This window comes from Phoca vitulina, unplaced genomic scaffold, assembly GCF_004348235.1.
Source record: "Phoca vitulina isolate PV1807 unplaced genomic scaffold, GSC_HSeal_1.0 scaffold11, whole genome shotgun sequence".
In the NCBI taxonomy this organism is placed as follows: Eukaryota; Metazoa; Chordata; class Mammalia; order Carnivora; family Phocidae; genus Phoca; species Phoca vitulina.
The window spans coordinates 7,088,363-7,114,519 of NW_022589714.1; the positions used below are offsets into that span (position 1 = coordinate 7,088,363).

Sequence of the window (26,157 nt, forward strand, 5' to 3'; positions counted from 1 at the left end):
GCCACCAGAAGGCTAAATTTTCTAGTGATTGTCTCATCCTCCTCAGGCTGGGATTCTGAAATTAAGGGGTGTGTCTTTTCTAGTCCCTCCTCCTGCCCTACCACTGCCAACCTCCTACAACCCCTGATGATAAGCAAACGTAGTCTGGTAGAGCAAGGCCAGCCAGGCTCCAGGCTCCCCGGGGCCTCCTCATCTGCAGGGAGGGGCCCGTCGGAAGAGAGCCAGAGGGAACCCACCACAGGGAGGGTCAGAAAGCCGGTTCCCCACTCTGCCTGCCTAGGTGCTGGGGATGTCAGCCCCCCAAGTCTCGGGACATACCTGGCTCATCCTCCTGGAGCATCAGTTTTAAAAGAAGACTTGAAAGATGATTTTTTTATATTAAACAAGTACAGATATGTTATAGAGTAAACTGCAAATATCAAATGAATGTTCAAGATAAACACAGACTTGCTGCTGGTAGCCTTGGCCTCTGCTTCAGGTGCCCAGAAATACACGTTAACCATCCTCTCCTGTTGAGGCAAATTAATGGAGATTTTAGAGGAGCACTGGTAGGAATATATGTCGGTTTACATGATACAGTTTCCAGATCTCCAGATCCTCATCTGTTTCTTTCCTTTTTTGTTGTTGTTTTTTATTTTTTGATTCACACAAGAGAATTATATTTTGGGGGAAAATCTGCACAAAGGTTTATAGAAAGACAGGTGCCATATCCACCCACATATCCTCACTTATCTCAAAGTTTTCCTTCTTGATCAACCAGGCAACTGTAGAGTGAACTGTAGGAAGCAGCTCCTTCAGCTTGCCCCACCTTTGCCTTTAATTGTTGTTTTTGCTGTTACCGAGGACGTGAGGAAAACAAAGGCATCTTTGAAGAGAATAATTATTTGAAGCTTATAAATTATTTTCACTTGAAGGGTTATAAAATTTGCTAGTGTTCTCTAGTCAGGTGAACATCCCATAGATCTTGGTAACAGAGACACAAGCAACAATTCAACCCAGACTTTAACATCCATAATTTTAGCGTTTCATAAAAAGATGCTCAACTTCTGCTTTTCTTTACTTCACATCTCGGCAACACCATAATGGATAGAAGAATCACGTTTGCAAGGAAGGAGAAGCCAAAAATGCATACTTTACTCTCTTTCTAATAGGACTAAGCATTTCTTATTCTCCAGTCAGGAAGAAAAGTCACTTTGCACCCTGAGATAAGCCAAAAATAACATGACCATCCTGTTTGAAAGTTGGTCCCCAAAATAATAAAACCTTGAACATGTCCAATAGGCCTGAAGTCCCTAAGGAAAAACAATTTCTTTCCTGACTGTTTGCTATGGAATGTCTGAAGATAAGTCATGACTTTGGGGGAATGTGGTGATCACGTGCAAAAGTTGCCTTCAACTATTAACAAGAGACTAATGGACACTTGAGAACTCTGATATTATGGGGTATTTTCTTTCAAGTATTTATTGTGTTTTTATTTGATGAGCCAGTCTTCTGAAGCCTGACTCCCTTGCACTCTGGGCAAGTAAACATTTTCTTTCCTTTTCTAAATGCTCCTACCTCCAAGTCTGAAGTGCATGCAACAGCAAGCAAACAGACCATTACTCTTTACTATTTCAACCCAAGCATATATAATCCATACTCTGAGCTGGCACAACTGTGGGACCTGATCAAATGCCAATTTTATTCTTCTCTTCCATTGCCCTTTAAATATGGATTCAGTGGATTCATCCTCCCTGTCCTCAGACGAACACTTGGGTAGATCCCATGACTTTTCTGCTCAAGCAACCACTTCAAAGTTCCAAAAGAATTCAAATGTGCAGTCTGGAAATAAAAGAAACTCCATCCTGGTTATAACATTAAATGTCCTGGCCTATGCCAGCGACGTCCTGTTGTACGCTGCTCTCCTGCAGGGATTGGGGGAAGGTTGACCTCTTTTCTTTTTCTCTACCTTATGTGCAACTGCCGGCCAGTTTCTCACCCCAACAAGATCAAAGTAGGAGGACAGGACTGTATTAACTGTCTTCACACACTCTGTTTATGGGTGCGTTCGTGATATTCATTTTCCTTCAGCTGACTGCTCACTTTTACCTTAGCCTCTGGATTTCTGGAAACTCTAGCTGCTGGGTGCCCTCACTCTTGGGCTGAATTTACAGTGGCTCCAGGCCAGTCCTCTCTCCCACATGGTCCTACCTGGCCCGCAGGAAATCCTCCAGCATCTTTTGCCCTAACGAACTCTGAGAAGGCAGGTGATCCTACTGCCCAGGCCACCACATGAGCGCCAAATGCAGGAAACGCATTTACAGGTGAACCAGTGGTTCCTCAAAAGGCCCCCTCACTAGGTTTGGGATGAAGGAAATGATCTTTCCAAATAAATTTCTTTAACACAACCACCTCTCTTAATCCTCATATTCTTGAAGTAGCCAATGGGGTTTGTGACTTATGGAAAAGTTCTCAAATAGCTACATTAAAATTTCTACTTGGTGGTATAGCACTTTCCTTTGGAATTTCAGATAACTTGAATGTGTGGCTCAGTCAAAACTTTGATTCAGTATCCTATTTACATACACACACATACCAATGTTTAGGATAGACTATTAATTTCCAGTTATTTTTAAAGTTCATTTTACTCTTATCTATCTAATAAAGTTGAGGAATTTGAACACTGAAAGGGGCATTTAGGGACATACAAGTCAGTACTCCCTCACTGGTGGGGAATCCTGTCCCAGTTCTGACACGAGATCACCCAACATTGGCTTGATCTGATCCTGGGAACATACCTACTCGTCTTCCTCAGATATCTGAGGACTGGCCTTACAACTGGCCAAGGCTCCTCTCTGGCAGGTTAAACACTCACTGTTCCTCATATGGCCTAGTCTTCAGACCCTCATCATCCAAGTCATCTTCCCCCCCTCTGGATGCTGCAAAGTTAGTTTCTGTCCTCTATTAAGGGGCCACCAGAAGGGGACACTATGTGGAGGGACTGTGGGCTCCCTTGATCCAGTCGCTGTAGGTTGGGGGTAGATGGTAGTGTTAAGGGCCCAGGTTCCCCGCTCTACTACTTACTGGCTATGTAATCTTAGGCAAATTACTTAAACCTTCTGTGCTTTAGCCTCTTTATCTGTTAAATGAGAATGGTGATAATTGTTTTCCCTACTTCATGGGGTTGATACAGGGATTGAGATAAAATTACAAAACACTCATAAATGTGCTTGGCACATAATAAGCTCCATACAAATGTCTATTAAAAAAAGGTCTGTCCTTGTCAGTGCAACCCAAGTTTGCTACTGAGAAGCTACTTCACATTATGGTCCATTCAGAGCTTGGCAGGGGTGGAGGGGGTGCAGCACTGAAATTCCTGGGATTCTTTTCTTTCACGTGAATTGCTGCCCAGTGGGGCCACTCCATCTTTTACTTTTTAAATTGACTGTGAACCTAAATGCAGGGCTAGAACTTCAACCTTCTGAGAGCTCAACCTTCTGTATTATTGTCTCTTGTCCAGATATAAAATGTGTCTCATGGAGTATCCCCCTAGATTTATAGTTGCCACATCTCTGATAAATGTCCCCTCTATCTTTCTCCTGATGAATAATACCCAGAGGTGCAGGGACAGGGACAGAGCCTTGTTGTACATCCTCTCTTCCCCTACTTTATCCTTAGGGACAGAATGAGACTTTGTAAAATGCTTCTGGCAAAAGCAGGACACACTTTGGAGCATCCATAATGGGAGTCAGGGACTAGTGACTGAATTATTTGTATGTCCCTAGCTTTGGGAAGCCCTGTTTGTAAAATGTAAAATAGCAACAGCCACCTAGCTGTGAGAAGTAAAGGAGACTACACTAGGAAGCACCTAGCCAAGTCACTGTCACACTGAAGACATTAGAAGGTCAAAAATAAACATTCTCCAGAAGAGATCACATATTAGGCTGACCACAACATTATGAAACTTGAAGTCAACCACAAGAAAAATATCTGGAAAGACCACAAATACATGGAGGTTAAATAACATGTTACTAAATAATGAGTTGGTCAAACCAGGAAATAAAAGAAGAAATAAAAAAAACTATATGGAAACAAATGAAAATGAAAGCACAATGGTCCAAAACCTTTGGGATGCAGCAAAAGCGGTCCAAAGAGGGAAGTTTATAGCAAAACAGGCCTACCTTATGAAGCAAGAAAAATCTCAAATAAAAATCGAATCTTACACCTACAGGAGCTAGAAAAAGAACAAAAAACAAAGCCTAAAGTCAGCAAAAAGAAGGAAATAATAAAGGTTATAGCGGAAATAAATGATATAGAAACTAAAAAGACTAATAGAACAGATCAATGAAACCAGGAGCTGGTTCTTTGAAAAACATCAACAAAATTGATAAACCTCTAGCCAGACTATTCAAGAAAAAAAGAAAAAGACTCAAATAAATAAAATTACAAATAAGAGGAGAAATAACCAACTCCACAGAAATACAAACAATTATAAGAGAATACTATGAAAAACTACATGCTAACAAATTGGACACCTAGAAGAAATGGACAAATTCCTAGAAACATATGCCTACCAAAACTGAAACAGGAAGAAATAGAAAACTTGAACAGACTGATAACCAGCAAAGAAATTGAATCAGTAATCAAAAAACTCCCAACACACAAAAGTCCAGAGCCAGATGGCTTCACAGGTGAATTCTATCAAACACTTAAAGAAGAGTTAATACCTATTCTTCTCAAACTATTCCAGAAAATAGAAATGGAAGGAAAACTTCCAATTCATTCTATGAGGCCAGCATTCCCCTGATAACAAAACCAGATAAAGACACCACAAAAAAAGAACTACAGGCCAATTTCTCTGATGAACATTGTTGCAAAAATCCTCAACAAAATACTCAGCAGACCAAATCTGATGATACAATAAAAAAATCATTCAACACAATCAAGTAGGATTTATTCCTGGGCTGCAAGGGTCGTTCAATTTACACAAATCAACATGATACATCACATTAATAAAAGAAAGGATAAGAATCATGTGATCATTTCAACAGATGCAGAAAAAGCATTTGATAAAGTACAACATTCATTCCTGATAAAAACCATCAACAAAGTAGATTTAGAGAGAACATACGTCAACATAATAAACATAATAAAGGCCATATATGGAAAAGCCCACAGCTAATATCATCCTAAATGGGGAAAGTGAGAGATTTTCTTCTATGATCAGGAACACAACAGGGATGTCCATTCTCACCACTTTTATTCAGTATAGTTCTGGAAGTCCTGGCCATAGCAATCAGACAACAAAAAGAAATAAAAAGGCATCCTAATTGGCAAGGAAGAAGTTAAACTTTCACTCTTCACAGATGACATGATAGTCTATGTAGAAAACCTGAAAGAGTCTACCAAAAAACTACTAGAACTGTTAAATGAATTCAGTGAAGTCACACGATACAAAATCAACGTACAGAAATCTGTTGCATTTCTATACACTAATAATGAAGCAGCAGAAGGAGAAATTAAGAAAACAATCCCATTTACAACTGCACCAAAAATGAAGAGATAGCCAGGAATGGTTTGGTCTGGGAATAAATCTAACCAAAGAGGTAAAAGATCTGTACTCTGAAAACTACGAAACACTGATGAAAGAGATTGAAAATGACTCCAAGAAATGAAAAGAGAACAATTATTGTTTTTATGCAACCTACTGCCCAAAGCAATCTATACATTCCTATCAAAATACCAACAGCATTTTTCAGATCTAGAACAAACAATCCTAAAATTTGTATGGAACCACAAAAGACCCCGAATAGCAAAGCAATCTTGAAAAAGAAATGCAAAGCTGGAGGCATCACAGTTCTGGACTTCAAGCTATATTACAAAGCTGTAGTATTCAAAACAGTATGGTACTGGCACAAAAACAGACAAATAGATCAATAGAACAGAATAGAGAACCCAGAAATGAACCCTCAGCTCTATGGTCAACTAATCTTCGACAACGCAGGAAAGAATATCCAATGAGAAAAAGACAATCTCTTCAACAAATGGTGCTGGGAAAACTGGACAACTACATGCAGAAGAATGAAACTGGACCATTCACTTTCACCACACACAAAAATAAACTCAAAATGGATTAGAGACCTAAATGTGAGACCTGAAACCATAAAAATCCTTGAAGGTAGCACAGGCAGTCATTTCTCTGACATCGGCTGAATCAACCTTTTCTAGATAGGTCTCCTGAGGCAAGAGAAACAAAAGCAAAAACAAACTATTGGGGCTATATCAAAATAAAAAGCTTCTGCACAGTGAAGAAAACAATCAACAAAGCTAAAAGGCAGCCTATGGAATGGGAGAATATATTTGCAAATGACATATCTGATAAAGGGTTAGTATCCAAAATATATGAAGAACTTATAAAACTCAACACCCAAAAAACAAATAATCCAATTAAAAAATGGGCAGAAGACATGAACAGACATTTTCCCAAAGAAGACATACAGATGGCGAACAGACACATGAGGAGATGCTCAACATCACTCATCATCAGGGAAATGCAAATCAAAATAACAATGAGATATCACCTCACACCTGTCAGAACAGCTAAAATCAACTACACAAGAAACAAAATAGGTGTTGGTGAGGATGTGGAGAAAAGGGAACCCTCTTGGACTATTTGTGGGAATGCAAACTGGTGCAGCCACTCTGGAAAACAGTATGGAGGTTCCTCAAAAAGTTAAAAATATAATCTACTACAATCTAGTAATCACGCTAAATACCCAAAGAATACAAAAACAATAATTCAAAGGGTTACATGCACCCCAATATTTATAGCAGCATTATCAACAATGGAAAGAGCCCAAATGTCCACCAACTGACGAATGGATAGAGAAGAAGTGGTGTATATATACAATGGAATATTACTCATCTATAAAAAAGGATGAAATCTTGGGGCACCTGGGTGTCTCAGTTGGTTAAGTGTCTGCCTTCAGCTCAGGTCATGATCCCAGGGTCCTGGGTTCTGGTCCTGAGTCAGGTTCCCTGCTCAGCTGGAGCCTACTTCTCCCTCTGCCCCTCTCCCTGCTTGTCCTTTCTCTCTCTCTTCCAAATAAATAAAAATCTTAAAAAAAAAAAAAAAAAGAATGAAATCTTGCCATTTGCAATGACATGGATGGAACTAGACAGAGTATTATGCTAAGCGAAATAAGTCAGGCAGAGAAAGACAAATACCATATGCTTTCACTCATATGTGGAATTTAAGAAACAAAACAAATGAGCAAAGGGCAGGGGGAGAGGCAAACCGAGAAACAGACTCTTAGCTATAGAGAACAGATGGTTACCAGAGGGGAGGGGGTGGGGGGGATGGATGAAATAGGTGATGGGGATTAAGGAGGGCACTTGTGATGAGCACCAGGTGATGTATGGAATTGCAGAATCACTATATTACACACTTGAAACTAATATTACACTGTATGCTAACTAACTGGAATTAAAATAAAAACTTTAAAAAAATAAATAAAAGGTCAAAAATAAGGGATTCAGAGGAATTCTCATTGGCAAAGTATCAGGCCTAGAGAAATAGGGTGGAGGAAGGCTACATTTTCTAGAATGCACAGATGATATAATTTGCACAGTAAAAGGTGACCCCCACCATGAGCAGAGTGGGGTGAGCCTAGAAGGATCAATGGGGGCAGCCAGGGAGAGGTGAGTACACCCCCACAGAGGCAGCAGGATAAACAACACAGAACAATACACACTTGTATTTCACAAAACAGTACTCTCCCTTACATATACAATGCACTCTGATGTTTTCTCTTCCCTTCTATTTAATTTGGTGTTTTAAAAAATGCTGGCGCAACTCACTACATTCATATTACCCTAACGAGTCATAATCCACATTTGAAAAGTGATGGATATGGCATGCCCCAAAGCAACCGGGTAAGTTGCTAGATGAGAGAAAGAAGTTAGTTTGGTATAAATTGTCTTTGCAAATCCTTTCCTAGGTGGTCTTGAGCTTTCTCCCTTAAAAATTTGCTCTGGAATGCTGCCAGGATTCAATACTTCCCTCTTCTGAAAAGTCTGGTTCAGTGCTCCTCTATCGAGCCTGCTGAAAGGTGATTGTGAACACTTACACTGCTCTAGGGTGTCTGTTATTTGGGCCTTGAGCAATCCAGCCCAGTCTTGGGTTTCAAGACCTCTTAAGGGGGTCTTATTTCTGTGCTCCCAGGAGCACAGGAAATAAACTGGGAGCAACTCTGCCTTCTCCTAAACCTGCTGATATCATCTCATCTTCCATAAACACTGCATGATCATCCTGATCAGAGCCTGACTCCTTGATGTGGGCACCCCAGCTCACGGTAGCCTCTCCATTCTGGACCTTACCCTTGGCAGGCCCAGGCCACTTTTCTGCCTGCATTCTTGGTAATGCACCCATGTGTACCTAAGGGACACTAGCCTCAGTAGTTTCCAGACCCCTACTTCCCACTATTGACTGGAGGATTCGGTTGGAAAACTCTCATATCTCAACCTAATTTTTTTTTCATGTGCAAACTGGCAATACTACCACTTACCTTTGGGGTTTTCATGAGGATTTATATATGGAAGTTCCCTTCTTTTCCCTGGGGTAGCATGGACAATTTCCCCCAAGCTCCCTTTGCTTTCAGGACACCATGAAATGTTTCCTTTTGTCATGAGATTAAATCCTGGGTAATAGCTGGGATTCCTCAAGTTTTCTAAACTGCTGCGGAAACCACAAAGCCTCAAAACAAGTTTCTAACGAGGCAACCTTTTTGTCTTCCTCAATTAATTATGCAGAAAGGATGGAAAAGGAAGAAAAATGAAACCGCTCTTTCCCTCTCATCAGTAAAATGACCTGCGGGCAGCCTCCCTAGTGCTAACGAAATGAATTAACTGTCAAGCCAGGGTTGATTCTGGGAACCCTGCCCGCTGCTGGGGGCGTGCACCCCGGGCCAGCGACCGACCGCGCATTTCCCCTGGACGCGCAGGGTCCCCGCGCCCAGAAGGGCTCTCCGTTGTAGGGCACAGCGGTGGCAGGCAGGCCAGGACGCGGAAAGTTTTCTCACAGGCTGGAGAAGGTGTCCCACGGCCCTCCCAGCGGAGAGGAGGAAACCCGCCCAAGCCCTTAGCCCCGAGCTCCACCGCCTCCAGCCTTTCCGGACCGGCTGCGCCCGCGGGCTGCGAGCAAGGTCTTAAACTTGGGTGGTCTCCACGGGGTCTCACTCTTCCCCTGGGCACCCTCAAGCCCCGGTTCTCCCCTTCCCGCTCCCATCCTCCCAACCCCCCCCCCCCGCCCCCGCCAACTAAAAACCACCGCCAAACCCAATCGAGCCCGACTGCCTTCTCCCGAGCCTCCCGACCCCCCGTGCCGCGGCTCGGCGTGGCCCAGGGCGCCCCGTCCCGCCCGCGGTTACCGGCTGGCGCTCCCCGGCCCGCGGGCACCGCTCCTCCGAGGTGCGTGAGCGTCGCCACCGCCTCCACCTCCTCCGGCTGCCGGGGCCTCGGCGAGTCGCTCCTGGCGCTGCGGTGCGGCGGGGACGCGCACTCCCGACCTGCAGCCCAGGCGGCAAGGGGCGCGGGGGCCGCCTCCGGAGCCCGGGGCCGCCGAGGCCAAGAGCAGGCGAGCTTTGCCCAGCCCCGCCCTGCTCACGCTGCCCCTCGCTGTCTGGATAAGAGCTTTCCGCGGGGAAAGGAAAAGGAATCAGAGAATTCTTTACCCTCCCCAGCTCTACAGTGGGTCCCTCAGGCCAGTTTTGACTAATGAGCTGAGAAAGGAGTGGGGTAACACGAATGTGATTTATGAGAAATCCTCAGCGCTGAGTTTAAGTTCATTAAGGCCGGGGTCCTCCACCATGAGCTACTGAAATTACCTCAATTTCAGTTCTGCCTTCTGCTTGCAGGTGCGGGTGCCAACGGACAGTCTAAATGTCCCCCAAACAGGGCCCCAAAAGGATAGGACTGGGCCGAGAGTAGTTTCAAGTTAGCAGACGTGGCTCACTCCCCCCTTCCAGTAAATATTTACTGAGTCCGTATTCCAGGCCAGACACTGATCTGAGCATTGGGGAGACTACCTCCTGGACCTTATGATTCCAGTAAAGAGACACTCAGGAAACATAAATAGTGAAATAGGTAGCATGTGCAGTAGCAGTAAGAGCTATAGCGAAAAAATAACTCAGGGCATAAAGAATGTTGGGGGGGCGGTTTTAATTCGGTGGTCAGAGGTGGCCCCAAATGAAGGTGGCTCTTGAGTAAAGAACTGAAGATGGGAGAGGAAGTCCTGCTGGTACCTGGGGAGAAAGTGCGGGCTGCGCTGCTCGCACCGAGATGTTCTTTATTGTGTACAGCATTTCTTTTACTACTTGCCCGCACCATAGCAGGCCTATTATTGCCAGTTTACAAATGAGGACACTGTAGCTTAGGGAGGTTGAATGAATGGCCTGAGGTCACAGATTAGTAAATGGAGGAGCTCAGGAAGCCTGGTGCCCCAGAACCATGGTTTACGCAGGACCACAACCCAGTGGGGAAAATGCACCAAGAGCAGCACGCATGCCGGCTGGCGGCCATGGCATTAACTCCATCTCTCGGTGTCAGAAAAAGATTCCCCAGTTCACTGATTTTGTTAAGCAGCTAGTTTCATTACTGCGTGTAATATGAAATATTTTGCAAACCGCCTTGACAGCCCCGTGTATGATCCTCACCCTCATCCGCAGGCGGTTTAATTCTCAATGACACCATCTGGCCATCTGTGATGAGATTCATTAGTCCTTCCCTAACTCTGCGCACTGCTTCCAGCGGCACGCGCCTGTTTCTGCGGACACACTCCATCAGCCCCGCCTTGGAGCCCGCTCGGCGTGTCCGCAGGGCGAGCTGAAGCCATCCGAGAGAGCAGGGCGCCTGAGCTGGGGGCGCTGAGGCGACAGCGCCAGCCAGCCAGTCTCTGCCTTAGCAGTCAGAATCTGATGGCCTCTTTGGGGCAGAGCGCCAGTGGCTCATGAGGCCGAAAACAAGGGCATATTGTCCTGTGTGGTAGAGGCCACCAACCATCACTTTCAGGGGCTGGGGCTGCAGCTTCCAGGGCAGGCAACACCATCAATAAGATGGCCGACCTCCCGTTTCCCTCCCAGGTATCTCTGCCTTCCCATGGCTGCATCCATCCCCTTCTTCCCTCCCCCAGTGCCAGGAACATCTTCCCACCCGTCCTTCAAGGTCCACCCCAAATGCCACCTGTTTCAGGAAGCCTTCCTCATTGCCCCCAGTGACAAATGAACTCGTCTTCTAAACTCTGATCCCTCTCTTAGAGCATCTGTCGTTTGAGAGTTTCGCTCTAAAATAGCCTCCTCCTGTCCCTCCGTAGGCCTGCTTTATGTTTACTTTCTCCACAAGTCTTAGTATAGTGCCTTGCACTCAGGAGACCTTTAATGAGGATTTTGTTGTTAATAAATTCATCTATGAAAACACCATTTCATTGTCTCTTAATTTTGTCTTTTCATTCCAAAATAGCTTTTAAGCAGACAGTAACTGAGTGACAAGACCGAGTTATATGTAGCCCTAGCTGTTGCTTGTCAGTATACATTGACAACAGTTTACTTTGAGCTAAATTCTGTTTGCCCCATTCTGAAGTTTGGTAACTGAGGTTTAAGAGTAATTTCCCCAAGGTCACAATACTAATCATTGCTAGAGCCAAGATTTAAACCCAGAACTGTTTGACTCCAAAGTGCGTGCTCATCACCACAAGCTCATGCTGCTCCTTATTCATTCATTCATGCATACATTCATTGGGCTTTCGATCAACATTTATATTTACTGTCTCTACCCTGCAGCAGGCATTATCAAAATAGCAATGATTCAAACACAGTTCTTGGGGACCCGAAGGGAGGTGGTCCAAGGGAACAAACTTCCAGTTGGAAGATAAAGAGGCAGGCACCAGGGTAGAATGTACGACATGATGCCCTGGCTAACGCTGCTGTAGGATACGTGGGAAAGTTGCTGAGAGGTAAATCCTAAGAGTTCTAGTCACAAGGAAACTTCTGGTCTGTTTTTGCTTCTTCTTTTTATGGTATCCACATGAGAGGGTGGATGCTAACTAAACTTACTGCAGCGATCACTTTACAGTACATGTAAATCAAACCATTATGGTATACACCTTTAACTTATTACATCTCAATAAAACTGGAAGTAAAAACAGAGTCGTTGCCCTCAAAACTGCTTGCAATCTAGAAGGGACAGATGAGGTAGGAAATACTCAGACTTTAACATTATAAATCTAAAAGAGATGTGGAGAGGCCCTAAAGGGACACTTGGTTTTAGATTAGATAATGACAATAAGGATTCACTGAGAAGGTAGAATATAATTTTAATTTTGAAGGATATAGAGTAGTTTATTATAATGATAATGAAGAAAAGCATATGGCAGAAAAAGTATAGAACATATGCAAAAATGTGGAAGCGTGGAGGAGTAAGGCACATTCCGGGAATGACTGCAATGATTCTGGGGGCTACCGTATGGTAAGAGCAGTGCTGACAGGAAGCTAGAAAGGTAAGCATAGCCAAGACACAGGGATCCATGGATCGGCTTCATGGAGTCCGGTGCCCTCTGAAATGTACAGATTCATGGATGTCTATGTATATGAACTTTCCAGGGGAGAGGTTTGATAGCTTTAGTCAAATTCTCCAAGGGTTGACTGACCCAGGGCCAGGAGATGGGGAAGTCAGTTTCCCTTGCCACCGTCTGCTGCTCAATCCACAGAACACAGGTAACCCCCAAAGGATTTCAACATCAGGACTGGGGGTAGGTGCAAGGCTGAGCCCTGCCAAATCACCTCCAAACATGCATTGCGTTGCTAGCCCTGGGCAAAGATGGCTGAACCCTGACCCTCCCAGCACCTGTATCCAGATCCCCTCCCAGGACAGAAGAAGGGGGTAGCTGGGCAGTCAACACACCAGAAGGCAGGGAGCTGACAGCTGAGAACATTTACCAGGGAGGCAGCAGAAAGCAGAACCACAGTGAACCCAGATTCTAAGCCATCGGTGCATGCTCCATTGCCCCACCAGACTTGTGCCTCCACCCCAACTTCCTATGTTGAAGTCCTAACCCCCAATACCTCAAAATATGACAGTATTTGGAGACAGGGCCTTTGAAGAAGTGATTAAAGTTAAATGAGTTCATATGAATGGGCCCTAATCCCATCTGACTCATGTCCTTATAAGAAGAGGTGAGACTTGTGTACACAGAGGGATGACCATGGGAAAAGGCACCAAGGAAGGTCATGTGCAAGCCAAGGAGAGGGGCCTTAGAGGAAAGTAACCTTGCTGGCACCTTGATCTTGGACTTCCAGTCTCCAAAACAATGAAACAATAAATTTCTGTTGTTTAAGCCATCCAGTCTGTGATATTTTGTTATGGCAGCCCTAGAAAACTAATAGATTTATAAAACATAAATTCAAATTCAAAGATGAAATTTTTAAGAATTTCAATATGGTGGCCACAGAACATTAATGAGGGCCTTCCTAAGCATGGAATCTTGTGCTGCGATCCTGGTCACATCCCCCCCGAAGCCAGGTCTTAGGAATAGGGGAGTGACAATCTTCAGACAACTTGGGATCTGGGAGGGGAGAGGTGTGACTAAAGCTGTGGGAATGGATGTGACTGCTTCCCAGGAACACAAAGTGGAAAGAGAAGAGAAGAGAAAGGCTTGGTATCAGAAACTTGGAACACAAATCTGGAAGGAAGACAGAGAAAGAGCAATTAGAGAAATAGCAGAACAAGAGAAGGTGGAACTTGATGGAGAAATGGGCAATAGTGTCAAAGGCTCAAGGTTCTGTGATTAAGAATTAGAGTCTATTTGTCTTTACACAGAGGTCATGTGGTGGAAACTGAGGTCAGATTTCTGTTGGTTAAGGAGTAAGGACGGCAATTATAGGCTACTCCTCTAAGGAAACTGGGGAGGGACTGGAGGTGGGACTGCTGAGGACCCTTATGCAGGCATAGGAAGGGCCAGGCGTCCAGGAGACTAAAATCCAGCTCCATATTGTGTCACCTGCATCAGCCTGCAGGTCAGTGGAAGGTCTTCTGGCAGAGGCACCAAACTGCCTGGCCTTGAATAACAAAGCTGTAGCTAGAACTTTCCTTGTCTCTTTATTATTGGGGTCCCCTGTCTTGCTCCCTGAGAGCAGCAACTGTTCCGTCCCTATCAGGCACTCGCTGCAGCTCCCGGCACACCGTAGGCATAGTAACATATGCTGAATCAATTAACGGGATGCAGAGTCAAGTGACAAGTTGTGTTTGTCTTGTTTTGTCTTCATTTATTTATTTGTTTCAGATGAATAAGTCTGAAGCGTATTTATAGATTGAGAACAAGGACCAAGAAGGAAGAGAGAAGTTGAAGACAGATTTGGGAAAGGAAAGAATTGATGAAATAAGATACTAGGGAATGGAGTAAGAAAATAAATCAACATAAATACTAGAGACAAAAAAAATTGTATCTGAGTCATCTTTTGGGAAATTCATTTATTCATTCAATGGTGACTACCTTGCTTTATCTTGGACCCTACTGGGGATGGTGAACTTCGGGGAAGGGGAGGGTGGATACAAAAGAAAACAAAAGAGCTATTCCCTTCCAGCTATTCAGGATGACCATCTAGTTAAGAAATCTCTCGTGGAAAAGGATAAACAATGATGAAACACAGCAAGGATGATCCCAAGTGTCTGAGTAATCATGATTCAGAAACAGAATGAACAGAGAGGAAACCTGGAGGCATTAGGAAAATGTACTGCAGAAAAGGAGAGGAGATAGGGAAAAGGAAGCAGAGAAGAACTAAGGGAAGGTGGCTCTGGCCTGGCCTGCTGGCAATGGGCTGGCTGGCAGCTTTCAGCATTTGGAAGGCAGGGGCTCAGTGTTGCCCCAGGACCTGGGACAGCTCCATTTATTCCCAGTTAAATAGGACCTGTGCCAATGTGCCCAGCAGAACTGGTAAAAATCCAGACTTGTCTCAGAGAAGGACACATCCCTAATAGCTAATGTGTCTGGGTGAGGAGAATTTGGCAGTGTTTCACAGAGTCCAATAATACAGCAAGAACCAACTGAAGAAAATGAGAAAGAAAAATAGACATCGTTCTCAGATGTTAAAATATATAACACAGTTACCTCTCTAACTTGATTGTTTTCTTCAAAGAATAGGATAATCCATCATCAACCCCCATCAAAGGCGAAAATCACACACACACACACACACACACACACACACGCACAGATACTCCACCATGCAAAGTTACCCAAGGGAGCAGCAAGCACAACTCACTTCTATGATATAGTTGCTCAGTTAAGTTTCAGGAAATAAATAGAACGGTGAGTGTTTAGAAATGCGGAGACTTCTAAGATGTGAGGGGTGCAGGCTTCAGTTGGTCATGTTCTAATCGTGAATCTCTCCCAAGTCATTAACAGTGGTAGCTCTCCACCTAATTTCCTAGATGATTTGAGAAATGTCACCTTTTTCTTACTCTGCATAAATTATATTTTATTGCCTTATCTTGGCTTTATACTATTGTTCTTTTTAAAGTAGCACAATTATTCCTGAGTGTATGTAAACTGCTCTCCCTTGCCAACCATGTCCTTCTATTCCATGGAGCAAGTGCACACCAGGGAAGGTCATACACATGCGTGTGCTTGGACGGGGCCCCTCCTCCCAGTAGCCATCCCATTCCTTCTCGTCCAGTGCTCCCACATTTGCTTGGAGCGTCCCTCTTACAGCTAATCCTATTGTTCCTCTAGCAGAACTGTACAGACTTCCACCCACAGAGCGTGGGACCAGGCAGACAAAACATCTTGTATTTTAGTTCATTTGGCATTCAGTCAGGAAGACGGAGGTTTGAGCCACTCGGAAATGTCAACCTGAATACATTTTACACCACCAGAGAGAGACACACGGTGCACCGGGGAGAAACTACAGCCTTGTGGTACTAACTTGTAGCCCTTGGCTCTAACACTCCCATATTTCTTTTTCTCAAAATCAAATTGTGCATTTGGGAGTGAATTTCTGGTGTCTTCTTCTTTGTTTACTATTGCACAATAATGACAAAGCTGCAGTTTATTGGCTCTGGGCTCAGTGACTCACTGACAGCAAATGGAAAAAAGAGACTTGTTTGTTCTGGCTCCTTGCTTCCTATTATTCCTTAAAGTATATCACAGGCACGGGGAACCTGGGTGGCTCAATTGGTTAAGCGTCTGCCTTCGGCTCAGGTCCTGATCTTGGGGTCCTGGGATCGAGCCCCGCATCGGCCTCCCTGCTCAGTGGGGAGTCTGCTTCTCCCTCTGCCCCTCCCCCTGCTCATGTTCTCTCCCTCTGTGTCAAATGAATAAATAAAATCTTTTAAAAAAAAGTGTATCACAGCCAGTATAAGGCACGCAGGAATTATCCCAAAATGGAAAAGCATATTGACTCCAGCTCTGATATTGGAGATTATAGCCACGTGCGTGTCGCACAGAGTCATGCCTCTCTGTAGATGATTCCTGCCTCACCTCTCTACACGCAGGTAGGTAGGTGAGGACAAGATGAGATCTTGCAACCCCACATGGCTTCACCTTCCCACGGAGTCTACCTTTCTCATGCTTTTCTCTTCCTGATCCCCTTGCCTCAGGGGACTATCGCACTCATCATCTTTACGTGAGAGGTTTCCTTCTCGGGTTTTAGCTTATGACCCAGCTATTAAATCTCTGCCATCACAGAACACAAACCAACCCAGACGCAGTCCCTAAAGTGCCACCTGCTTCAATGGCAGCCCACCAGCACCTGCCTTCGCTGAATTCCCGCAGGCTCCTTAGCCCTGCTGGCCCAGAGCCTACCCACACCCTCCATGTTCCTCCCTCACCTCCTAGGAGCATCGGGCAGTCAGGGCCCTGGGGCACTTGCCCAGGGGAGGCTGCGTCTACCTCTCAGCTACAGTCTTGTCACCTTGGCCACCTTCCTCCCAGGCCTTTCTGGACGACTCACATGTTACACGCGCACACACACACAATTCCATTCCATTGCAATTTTACAATTATCTTAGAGCAGACGCCAATAACACTCAGCCCTATACCGTGCCTTTCCAAGTGCTTGGCAGACATCACATTCAAGCCTCACAACAACCCCGTGAAATAGCTGCTGCCATTATCACTATCCCCATTTTACAGTCGAGGAAACTAAGGCTTAACGAGGGTAGGAATATGCCCCCAGGGGCTGAAAGCATTCAGCGTACTTCTGCCTCTCCTCAAATCACTGCTGATACTATTCTTAATGTTTCTGATTCCACCAAAGGGCATGTCTCTCTTTGGAGAAACTGACTCAGTGATGAATAATAGAAGATGAATAATAATGAGGAGGAGGAACAGAAGGAAGGGAAGATGTGTGTGTGTGTGCACGTGCACGCTCACACACACGTGCAGTGTGCAGGCTCACACATGTGCATGCATGTATCTAGGTGTGCGTGTTTGTGTATACAATCTCAAAGAAATATTAACATAAATGTAAAAACATTTAATTTTTACTTATTTTTAAAGTAGCACCAGCACTTTATGGAAAGTGAAAAAGAAGAAAAGAAAATCATCTATAACTATGCTACCATAAAGCTACCAATTACAGCATTTTTGCATTTACTTTTAGACTGCTGTACAGCATGGCTGTTCACATAATAATCAGATGGTACCTATAAATGTGTGTGTATGTATACATATATAATACATATGTATTTTTCACTTAATCCCATTACATCGTAAGCATTTTCTATTTTATTGTATAATTTTTATAAGCATCAACTTTACTAGCTGTAATAGTTCATTGAGTAGGTTCCCTAATTCCTTCAACTATCTCATCATTGATAGACACTTAGATAGATTCCAGGTTTTTTCTACTATAAATTTTGCTGTGACATTTGTATTTATCATATATAATGGCAGATAGGACAAAAGTCACAGCAGTTATGCTCTCTGTACTTTAATATTCATTTTACATTTGCAGACATTTTGCAGATGCACACCCCCAGGGGGTGCCAACGACGGTCATCTTGGCAAGAGGCTGCTGTAGGTAACAGCAGATGTATACTAGTAAAAGTTGTTTTGTTTTTATTTATAAACTCTAAATCTCTACTTATTCTATTCACAAGAAATATAGTTATGAAGCACTCTAAGTTTATAAATGAGAAACCACTCAATTTAGCCTGGACATGAGAAATCTGAGGGCAGGGAGAGATGATAAAGTAAGTATTTGAAGGTGAAGGTATTGGGGGAGAATTGGTCTGCGGCCTCAGGTGGAGGCAGGTTTCAGCTGAGTGCGGGGAACTTCTGCCAAGTGGCCCTGAGACAGTCCCCTCAGTGGCTGCGATCTGGAGCAGGCTGGACAAGCCCCTGGCCAGGGCTGAGTCAGGGAACGCGAGGCTGGGCTGGATGCTCTGTGAGATCCTTTCCAGCCCTGGGAGAGGTGACTGTTAGAAGTTACACAAAATGAAGAAAAAAAAGAAGAAGAAGAAGAAGTCACACAAAATGAGTTTGTTCCTTTTGTGAAATAGAAAAGAATCAATTACCATAATTCTGAATTGTTTAGAGTGAAAATGTGAGTGCTTTTCATAATGGTTTGCATTTATTCAGTAAATATGCACTGTGCACATATTATGATTCAGGCATTGTTTTAAATGCTGGAGATACAAGGGTGAGCAAAACAGACAAAAGTTCGTGCCTTACAAATACCTTCAAAATGTTTCTGTATCTAGGGGTTTAGTTGGTTCAGTGTCTGCCTTTGGCTCAGGTCATGATCCCTGGGTCCTGAAATTGAGGCTGCATCCAGCTCCCTGCTCAGTGGGGAAACTGCTTCTCCCTCTGCCCCTCTTTTATTTATTTATTTGAAAGAGAGAAATCGAGAGACCATGAGTGGGGGGAGAAGCAAAGGGAGAAGCAGAGAGAAGCAGGCTCCCCGCTGAGCAGGGAGCCTGATGCGGGGCTCGATCCCAGGACCCCAGGACCATGACCTAAGCCAAAGGCAGACGCTTAACCAACTGAGCGACCCAGGTGTCCCAAATAAAGAAATAAAATCTTTAAAAAAAGTTTCTGCATTTTTTTCTTATTTAACCTCATAATGATTGGGTGAAGTGAGTAAAGCAAGGATTCTCCCCACTGTGCACAGGGAAGCTAAGGCTTAGAGAGGGGCAGTGACTTGGCCAGGAGCACACACTGAGAAGAATGGAAACCGGCCCTGTGACCTCCTGTCCCAGTGCTCCCAGCACTGCCCTGTCACTGTGTGCGGAGAGGGGCTTGTGTTCCCATATTCCCACCCCAGACTTTGAGAGTGGCCAACACATCCCCAATTCCCTAAAAATTACTGCACTTTCAATGTAGCAAAGAGATTAAACCTCAGATGCAATGTTCATTATAAGCCTAATATACTTTAATTTCTAAGCTGTGAGGTTCTCAAAGGCTAACATTGTATTTGGTTCATTTTTTCAAACTCTATGAGTAACACAGAGCATGTGCTTTATCGGTATTTGTTCATAGATAACCAGAAGTCGTTAAGTATCGAATGCTATTCTCTTTTATTTTAGGTTTATTTGAGTAATCTCTACACCCAACATGGGGCTTGAACTCACAACCCCAAGATCAAGAGTCACATGCTCTCCAACTGAGCCAGCCAGGTGCCCCTCAAATGCTGTTTTTATGTTGTGTTTTTAAAGCTTACTCTTCTTGTGAAATTATAGTACCTCCAAAATGGAAAGTTAAGACATTTCACATGACTCCCAAGAAACTAGAAGGGTAAGACAAGGATCTGTGTATTGATTATAGAAATGCTTGGTAAGACATGCATAGGATGGATGCCTCGGAGAAACAAGAGTCTGACTTAATCTTCATTTTAAAGCATTGATTGTTTTGAGAGTTGCATGATTTATAGTGCATTTCAGTATGTTCTGTTTAATTACATTCTGGCCTTTAGTTTTCCAGTACTTTAACTACATTCCTCATTATAATCACCGGATTATGTTTACCCAGAAGTAACATAATCACATCACAGGCATTCTCTACCCATGAAAGTTAAGAAAAGTGAACACATCTTTCTATGGCGGGTTTCTGGAAGGTCTCTGTTTAGAGGGACAAGTTAATGAAAAGATAGCACCATGCTCCCTCCTCAAGTTCTCATTAATTGAGGACAAAGCCATATTAGACCTAAAGTAGAAAAGGATACACACACACGTATGCACATAAATAACAAAAATATAACATATAGATTTGTAAATATACATACAGGCACACCTCAGAGATATGGCAGGTGCAGTTCCAGACCATTTCAATAAAGCAAATATTGCAATAAAGTGAGTCAAATGAAATTTTTTGGTTTCCCAAAGCACATTAAAATTATGTTTACACTATACTAAAGTCTATTAAGTGTGCTGTAGCATTATATCTAAATAATAATGCACATACATTCATTAAAAAATACCTTATCCCTGAAAATGACTAACTATCATCTGAGCTTTCAGCAAATTGTAATCTTTTTGCTGGTAGAGGGTCTTGCCTCAATGTTGATGGCTACTGACTGATCAGGGTGGTGGTTGCTGAAGACTGGGGTGGCTGTGACAATTTCCTACAGTAAGACAACAATGAAGTTTGCTGCATTGAGTGACTCTTCCTTTTATGAACGATTTCTCTGTAGCATGCAATGCTGTTTGATAGCATTTTGCCCACAGAACTTCTTTCAAAATTGGAGTTGATCCTCTCAAACCCTGCTGCTGCTTTATCAACTAAGTTTATGTGATATTCTAAATCCTTTGTTGTCATCTCAACAGTCTTCCCAGCAGCTTCACCAGGAGGAGATTCCATCTCAAGACACCACTCTCTTTGCTCATCCATGAAAAGCAACTCCTCAGCCCATCAAGTTTGATCATGAGATGGTAGCAATTCAGTCCATCTTCAGGCTCCACTTCTAATTCCAGTTGTCTTGCTGTTTCCACCACATCTGCACTTACTTCCTCCACTGAAGTCTTGAACGCCTCCAAGTCATCCATGAGGGCTGGAATCAACTTTTTAAAAATCTTTTTAATCCTATTGATAATTTGACCTCTTCCAATGAATCATGAATGTCCTTAATCTAGAATGGTGAATTTTTTCCAGAAGATTTTGATTTGTCTTTGCCTAGATCCACCAGAGGAATCACTATCTATGACAGCTATAGCTTTATGAGATGTATTTCTTAAATAAGACGACTTGAAAATAAAACTTACTCCTGATTCATGGGCTGCAGAATGGATGTCGTGTTAGCAGGCATGAAAACGACATGAATCTTGTTTTCGTACATCTCCATCAGAGCTCTTGGGTGACCAAGTACATTGTCAATGAGCAGTAATATTTGGAAAGGAATCTTTATTTTGAGCAGTAGGTCTCAACAGTGGGCTTAAAATATTCAGTAACCATGTTGTAAACAGATGTGCTGTCATCTAGGCTTTGTTGTTCCACTTATGGAGCACAGGCAGAGAAGATTTAGTGTAATTCTTAAGAACCCTAGAATTTTCAGAATGGTACATGAGCATTGGCTTCAGCTTAAAGTCACCAACTGCATTAGCCCCTAACAAGAGAATCAGACTGTCGTTTGAAGTTTTGAAGCCAGGCATTGACTTCTCTTCTCTAGTTATTGAAGTCCTAGATGGCATCTTCTTCCAAGAGAAGTCTGTTTCATCTGCGCTGACAATCTTGTTTAGTGTAGCCGCCTGCACTGATGACCTTAGCTAGATCTTTGGGATAACTTGCTGCAGCTTCTGCATCAGCACCTGAGGCTTCACCTTGCACTTTGATGTTACAGAGATGACTTCTTTCCTTAAACCTCATGAGCTAATCTCTGCTAACTTCAGACTTTCCTTCTATAGCCTCCTCACCTCCCTCAGCCTTCACAGAATTGAAGAGAGTTAGGGCCTTTCTCTATATTAGGCTTTGGTTGAAGGGAATGTTGTGGCTGGTTTTGATCTTCTATCCAGATCATTAAAACTTTCTCCATATTGGCAATATGGCTGTTTTACTTTCTTACCATTGGTGTGTTCACTGAAGTGGCACTTGTCATTTCCTTCAAGAACTTTTTCCTTTGCCTTCGAAACTTGGCTAACTGATACTAGAGGCCTAGCTTCTGGTCTAATTTGACTTCCAACCTGCCTTCCTCACTAAGCGTAATTACTTCTAGCTTTTGATTAAAAATGAAAGATGTGCAACTCTTCTTTTATTTGAACACTTTGAGGCCACTGTAGAATTATTAATTGGCCCAATTTCAATATTGTTGTGTTTCCAGAAATAGGGAGGCCCAAGGAGAGGGAGAGAGATGGTTGGTGGAGCAATCCAAACACATATAACAGTTACTGAATAAGCTCACCATCTGACATGGGTATGGTTGGTGGCGCCCCAAAGCAATTACAAGAACAACATCAAAAATCACTGATAACAGATCACCATAAAAAATGTAATAATAATGATGAAAAAATATTGTAAATATTTTTGTAAGAATTTTTAAAATGTGGTGTAGAGACACAAAGCAAGCAAATGCCATTAGAAAAATTGTGCCCATAGACTTGCTCCACAAAGGGTTTCCACAAACCTTCAATTTGTACAAAATACAACATCTGTGAAGTGCAATAAAGGGAAGCATAATAAAATGAATATGAGAGAGAGGGAATATTCAGTGGAAGGGAAAGGGCACCAGGTGAAAATAATTTAAAATTCACATCTATCTAGGTAGATGGGAAAACCCACAGAAGCTCAATCCTGAAGACAACTCTGAACTCATGGATGTCTATGCCCTGGCAAAATAATGAAAAAATTCACCCTTGTTCATTTGTGAAAAAAAAATTTAAATCAGTGATTGAAATGAGGTTGTTTGGTGGGATCCAAGCTATCAAGGAGAGTCAATGTAACAGGCCATGAGAACAGGGATCAGAGTTAGAGACCTAGGTTCAAATTTCTGATCTGCCACCAACTTGTTCTCTGTCTCGGTTTTCTCATCTGCAAAGTAGGGGTAAACACTGTTTTCAGGAGTGTTGCAACTAGAATGAGCTCACTTATGGGAAGAGCTTATAACGGGGTCTGATGCAGAGTAACTGTTCATCAGAGGGCAGTAGCCATTGTTCTTGGTTATGCATGATACAGCAATCACATGGCCATGGTCTCCACTTTGTAGAGAAAAGATGAGATTCTCAGTCTGGATGTTTGTGTTTCAGGTTGAGTCCAAAAGTAAAGTTTGTACTTTGAGCAAGTCAATGAATCTATGTATGCTCCTTTTTATGAGAAAGCATCACTCATCCAAACCTCACAAGTAATAACTAATTCTGCTTCAATTCCAGGGCCACATAAAAAGTGGAATCAAGGAGAGCCTATTTCCAACCAGTGTTACCATAAGATCTGAAGGCCTTTGGCCTCAAATAGGATTTCCATGAAAACAGAATATATCCCAGGGAGACAATGCAGCTGCTCCCTGAGGTTCCTACTGTGCTATTTCTCTGTTCCTGAGTATTTTCTAGAGCTGTGTTTCTTCCTTCTCATAAGAAATGATGTGGGCTTGGGGAACTCAAACTCTGGTACATAAGCAAAACAATGAGGGAAAGAAATCTCTGGGCAGAAATATACCCTGTTCATACAGAATAGAAATTTTTCCAGTATGGAGTTTCCTCAAAAAGTTAAAACTAGAACTACCCTACAATTCAGCAAATGCACTACTAGGTATTTATCCAAAGAATAAAAACATACTGATTTGAAGGGATATGTGCACCCCAATGTTTGTAACAGCATTATCAACAATAACCAAATTATGGAAAGAGCCCAGATGTCCATCAACTGATGAAAAGAAGCTGTGAGATATACATATGGAATGGAATGTTACTCAGCCATAAAAAAAAAAAAAGAATGAAATCTTGCATTTTTTTTTAAAGATTTTATTTATTTATTTGACAGAGAGAGAGTGAGAGCAGGAACATAAGCAGGGGGAGTTGGAGAGGGAGAAGCAGGCTTCCCGCTGAGCAGGGAACCCGATGTGGGGCTCAATCCCAGGACCCTGGGATCATGACCTGAGCAGAAGGCAGACAATTAACAACTGAGCCACCCAGGCGCCCCAGAAATCTTGCCATTTGTAATGACATGGATGGAGCTAGAGAGTATAATCTTAAGTGAAATAAGTCAGTCAGAGAAAGACAGATACCATATGATTTCACTCATACACAGAATTTAAGAAACAAAAACAAATGAACATGGGCAGGGTAAGAGAGGCAAACCAAGAAACAGACTCTTAACTGAGAACAAACTGAGGGTTACTGGAGGGAGGTGGGGGGGGGGATGGGTTAAATGGGTGATGGGTATTAAAGAGAGCACTTGCTGTGATAAGCACCAGGTGTTGTATATAAGTGATGAATCACTAAATTCTACATGTGAAACTAATATTGCACTGTATGTTAACTGGCTGGAATTTTTTTTTAATTTTATTTTATTATGTTAGTCACCATACATTACATCATTAGTTTTTGATGTAGTGTTCCATGATTCATTGTTTGCATATAACACCCAGTGCTCCATTAAATATGTGCCCTCCTTAATACCCATCACAGGCTAACCCATCACCACACCCTAACTGGCTGGAATTTAAATAAAAACTTGGGGAACAAAAGAAAAGGACTTTTTCAATACCTGTTGTTTTGGGGGATCTCATAACATGGCTCATTCCTTTGATAAGAAGAGTGGACTCTGTGATGTTTGCTTTCAACCTGGATTCCCCAGAGCAGAGCTCCCCCAGGCTTTCTAAGTGAGCAGCCACTTTCTGTCTGGGACAGGATTAGCAGCAGGTCTGTATTCCATTCTCCACAGGGTTTTCCCCAGGAAATAAAGGAACTAAAGAAGGTGACACTGTCTAATCTTATAAAGATGCTAATAACAGTTCTCCTGCCAGGCAAAATAATTGAATCGCTAGTGGGAGAGTCCTTCTCTAAAAACAGTTTTAGGATAGGTACCAGATTGCCTAAGATTGCTTCTGGTAAACAAACATGGCATCTGTGAATTTCTGGGGCAGATCTCCCTGAGAAGTCATAGAAGCTATGTAACCAGCTGAGTATAAAATGGAGAGTTTTCAAGGCTCAAATGGCCCACTTCTGTGTAAATGATTTGACCAGCACATATCCCATAGAGACCTCATATATTCACCTGGGCCAGAATCAATCCAGCACTTTGAGAAAGGGCTGAGAACCTGCACTGACCATCCTAGACTGGCTCATGCTTACCCTATGCCTCTTGATTACTTGTCTCCTTGAAATTATTAGTAAAGCTTGCCTGAGACAAGATCTCTGATTCATGGGAGTCTGATGTCACAGTCCCATTTTTGTGATCAGCCAAGAGTCTAGTAAAGGAAGAGGGAGGGGTGCACTCAAATTTAAAGTAGCAGGCATCAGTCTGTGGGGTGAACTTCATACCTTCTCGGGAGGCTCCACAAACCGAGCACAAGTGTCCATTTTGAATCACCTTTGAGATCTGCCATATGTAAGGACCTGGGACTTGGTCCTCAAAGAGATAGTTTAGATGAGTATTAAGAGGATAAAGGGATGAATTTAGAAACCCAAGTATAGATATCATTCCCATCCAACAGATTTCTCTCAAATTCAAAATAAAGGGCTTTCATTATAAACTATTCTTTGATTCTGAATTTAGCTAAGCTCATAACATCAGAGCATGGATGGTGATACCAAACACTGTCAAATCTTGCCAAGTGGATGGAATGTTTGAGTCAAAGTAGCCAAGCAGGAACACCAATATTTTCCAGGTAGGATATGGATGAATGAGTTCGTGGGCACACATCCCTCCATCCTGCCTCCAGCTCTGCCTCTCAGCAACCCCACCACATAAGTCCATATAGTCCACATTTGTCCCTGGACTTCCCACTCATTTTAATTTTCTGCCCATGTCCTCTTATTTTCATTTTCATCCTTCTGGGCTCAGCCTTGGTAAGATATCTGCCTTATTCAACAACAACAACAACAAAGTTCACAAGCACTTCTTCCTCATGATGGAGAATTACTTTCCTTTAGTCCTTCTGAAAGCATTCTGCTGTATAACTCAAAAGAATCATTAAGCAGCATGTCTCCTGATTAAATTCAGAATATGAATGTACATGTGGTTGTTTTAGTCACTAGAAATGG

The 26,157-nt window shown here is 43.0% G+C and overlaps 1 protein-coding gene across 2 annotated transcripts in view; it reads right to left on the bottom strand.

Moving 5' to 3' along the window:
* Positions 1 to 26,157, bottom strand: part of MRAP2 (melanocortin 2 receptor accessory protein 2) — an 85,130-nt gene that overhangs the window by 39,356 nt on the left and 19,617 nt on the right. The window contains exon 1 of one of the 2 annotated variants that reach the window (XM_032409341.1): positions 9,408 to 9,617. The exons of the other annotated variant lie outside the window; for it this stretch is intronic. The gene's annotated coding sequence lies outside the window, so the exon portion shown is untranslated. Of the gene's footprint in view, positions 1 to 9,407; positions 9,618 to 26,157 lie in introns of those variants that run through there. 2 annotated transcript variants of the gene reach the window in all.